Genomic DNA, 4,285 nt, shown 5'->3' with positions numbered 1-4,285 from the left:
ACGACCTTAATTTAATGAAATTTAATATGTTCTATCAAATAAAAAAATAAATTGTCATTTTCATTGAATTCTTAACTGTGCTAAATCTTGTCTTAATAAACGTTCCCGTACATTCATGTTCAGAATTATTTGCATACTTTCAAGTATAATATTTATTAATAATGAAGCTATACATAAAAGGGAAACAGATTGAGACATAACTTTCTGCAAGTGCTATATATTATGAAAGTGGAAAATTAAAGGAAACTACCAGAGATGGAAACGGTAACGGAGAACGCAACGGCGTGTGGTTGAGGAAGTGCAATAGTTATCCAGTCGTGGGCCTGTTCCGTTCAGTTGGTCGTCCCAACCTTCGATGCCGGTTTCTGCGGCGCGTTCACCGTCACCGCCACCCTCCGGCACATGTTAACAGCACTTTAAAGTTTTATTAATAAGGATAAATCAGAGGCGCCCCGCGGATGAAGTTGTCGGTGCCACGGTCCAGCGCGTATAATCTGGCATCGGAAACGCACACATACACGCGCGTGCAGCAGAGGACGGGGGCTCCGGCCACGAGGACGGCCAGAGATGGAGAACGGAGGAAGGGCTCGGCAACACGTCGCTTTACGACCATTGCCCACAATGTCGTGTGCTCGCAACGCGACCGCACAGAGATATTTATCGTCCTGCTGCCGCTCCGCTAGCCTTCGTTCCTTCCCCTTTCGAGACGTCCGCGCGTTCAGTCCGATTCTCTGCGTTTCGAGCAAACGACGGACCATTCGGAACATTCAACACCTTAAATCTAATAGGGGAGGAAAATAGAAATGTCAGAAAAATTTAGCTCCACGGATCCCTGGAGGATCCTCAAGAATAGAAACTGAATCCCACATGGCATATAATTATTCGTTTACCTATCCGTGTATTATTATACAATATTTATCTGCTTGTTTATTCATAGTAATCTCTATTAGCAAATACGAAATTAAAAGATTAAATTGGTGGAAGGAAAATGAAACAGAAAGAGCAGCAGGTATTATCATTTACATACCACGTGGATAAAACAAAATTGCTATCGGTTGCAGAAAAATCCCATCGAATAAATTCACCGATATTATGCGACCGATAATTACGATACGGCTCGGCACGGCTCGCGTTCTCTCGGGCTAAACGGGAAGTTACGAGTACCTCGCGACGGTAATTTCCCTCAGTCCCTCCTCGCCCGTTATACATACCCGGTGTTATCGCCGAAACGTTGCCTCGGCTTAACTGATTTTCCGCGATCCGCGTAAATCTCACAGCGCGGATCGAATTTATATCCGCGCGTCGATCGCCGAGCGATAAGCATCGATGCCTGGGGTCTGCTGCTCGAGAACACCGATTTTCCGCTTTCGTTTTAACCCTCTGTTTTGCAGTATCCAGTCATACGACAACGTATATTATAAAATTAAATGATAATATCACGTACAGTGATCGTCCATTAAAAGTCTAATGAAAACTTCTTTCTTCCCCACATTTTCGTCACGCTACCTAGGAAATAGTTGAACACAAGATAGCTTAAAGAAGAGGAGAGTAACATGTACGCTATACATAGATGGAATAACGCGTATTGAATCAGGAAGAAACGCGAGCGTTCCGCGACTAAGGAACGCGGAAGGTTGCGTCGCATCGCTAATGCTAATCGCTTCTAAATGTTTCGCGAATCGGCGCGAATTAGCGTTCTCGCTTAACTCGCGAGTGGAACGTCTTCGCGAAAATCAAACAATCCGAGCGACGAAAATTAAACTCGGGGAAGGACGACGAAAGCTCATCCGGTGCGCATTCCGAACGAAAATTACTCGTCCGTCTTAACCCCCTTCTGGTCGTAGGGGGAAAAAAAAGGAAACGCGTGGCTAATTACGCAAGACCAGTACCCACATCGAAGCGAGATACGAAGAGGAATGCAAAGGGAATAGGCGGGAGGGCTGGAAAGGAGAAATTCCAAGAAGCTGGAAGAACCGTAAAGATTTCAACGACCTCCTCCATCTACCTCGTGGCACGGTCCTTCGTCCTTCGAAGCAAAGTTGGCCGGAGAATAGGGCGCGTAAGAGGCAAGGCGGAACGCAGGGAAAGAGCGTAACGTCTTGGTGGACATCGGAGGAATATCGTTTCGAAGAATATTACGTGGAAGGGTGGAGGACAAACAGGAGGGGGAGGGTAAGGACGGCGAAGAAGAAGAAGAGGAGAGGAGGCGGTCGCGGCCGGTGGCCCGCGTCCGGTAGAAAACGGTGAACGGTGCACCGGGCTCGAGGGCCGTGGAATTATCCTCCTGTAAACACCTACCTAATTAAGATTGGAACATTTTAACGTCCCGCTTGGGGACCCCAATAAACCGCCTAACGTACAGCCAGTTTGTTAGGCGCTTATGGGATCGTTTAATTAATATTGGCGTCGGGCCAGCGCGGCCGGCTTCGAACGACCGACCACCTTCGGCGCCTCCTTTACCGTGTCTTGCCCCCGTACACTTGCAACTTGTACCATCTAACGCAAACGCGAGGACCCGTTCTTAACTTTTACACGATTTTTTTGCTCTCTTATTTGTTCCATTCTTACGATGGATCTCACTTTCACCAAGTTGGGTTTAAAGAAATTTTGCAAACGCTTGGCTTTATTTCGGGATTCCAGGAATGTTTAATTTAATCACTCAGCAATTGTTTAATTAATCACGATATGATACATCGACTTCGTTTAAAGATTTGAATCGATTAAACATCGGATTCACCTATTTACCCAATTCTATTGATCGGAAATCTCCATTGCATTCTGGAAGAGAAACTTAACTCGTCATTTTCTAGCGGAAACTGGCAGAGCCTCGACAGAAACGGGGCATAGCGACAAAGCGAAGAGACGAGAGAATAAGCGACGACGCGACGGTCGCGTTCCCGACACTCGACTCTCCCTATCCCTTGGAGGGTGAACAGCGCGATTAATCACGGTCGCGTTTTGCGGTTTTGTGTCGCGCGTCACCGACCCACGTGCGTTCCGCGGGCCCCATTGTTCCGGATCTAATCGTTCCGGGAACGGTGCTTCGAACGATCCGTTCTTCCCGTGGGAGAGTTTCCGCGCCTCCATTCACTTGTTTCGTGTGCCGAGCGTACGGACCTGTCATGTTTATGTCTTTGCAATACTTTTCGACATTAAAGCAACGGTGGGATTCCACTGCATATATGCACGGAGCTATGCGTCCACTATTAAAACTGCAATTAATTTAATATAATAGTTTTGCGAACAGCTATTATATTTTTTATATAATAAAACATGAAATTGCTTTTGAAATAAAAACTGTGGAGTTTATAGCAGGCAAATAGACGATTAAGAAGTATATACGTATAATTTTATTGTTTAAAACAGCAATAAACGCAAAATCGAAACGATAATCACTAATTCAAGTGTTATGCCCGAATCGGTGAGATAATTTCATTAAAACCTCTTAAGTTAGGTACTTACGTATGTATATAGCCATAATTCCAAATTGAATTACCACCGAGAAATGTCTCCAGTGTGGAAATAAAAATGGCGCGCCGTGAGACGAAAGGAAGAAGTTATGAGCCGACCGTGTTTGTGTTGCGCACTAACCTCATGGCCAATTTCGACGGGGCCATTTTCCCCTCAAAAGGGGAACGTCGACGGCAGTCGAAAATTACCCTGGTCGGACCACCCAGTCGGACCAAAGACCAATCTCCTGGCCATGGGCTAATCAAGATGCCCAGACACGGTCCGTTCCTGGACGAAGCTGGCCGCTGGTGGGGCTAATTGTAGCTCACCACCTTTCCTACCCTCAAGAGGTCGACCTCTCTATTAAGAGACCTTTACGCGGCCTCTTCTCGCGCGCTCACGCACGTACGCACGCACTACCGCGTCACGTATTAAATTGGAGGGTGTAAGCACGATCCTAAATTTTTTACTTAACCCCTGCCCAACGAGTTTTCTCGAGGACCCTTGATCCCTGCTCCCTAGGTCGCCTCTCCGCTTACTATCGTTTTTCGCGACCGCTAATACGAGAATTCATGTTGACGTTATTCTACGATAGTTATAAGAACGTAAATCCACTTAATTATTTCAGTTCGAAAGATCAGTCGATTGCACGTCAGTTTATTTTAACTTATCTCTGGTTTCAAAGTTCGAGCTTATCGATAATGACCATATGAAATGTCGCACCATATCTACGTTTTCATAGTTCAATCGTATTCTAATAGCGCAACAGTAAACGAGAACACAAATATATGTTTCTTTTTCTTCGGTCTGGCGTTAATTTATTGAAATTTACACG

The sequence above is a fragment of the Ceratina calcarata genome, unplaced genomic scaffold (assembly GCF_001652005.2).
Source record: "Ceratina calcarata isolate Rehan_Ccalc_2016 unplaced genomic scaffold, ASM165200v1 scaffold111, whole genome shotgun sequence".
NCBI classification, from domain to species: domain Eukaryota; kingdom Metazoa; phylum Arthropoda; class Insecta; order Hymenoptera; family Apidae; genus Ceratina; species Ceratina calcarata.
The sequence above is the reverse complement of the archived record's forward strand: the minus strand, read 5'-3'. Positions refer to the sequence as shown.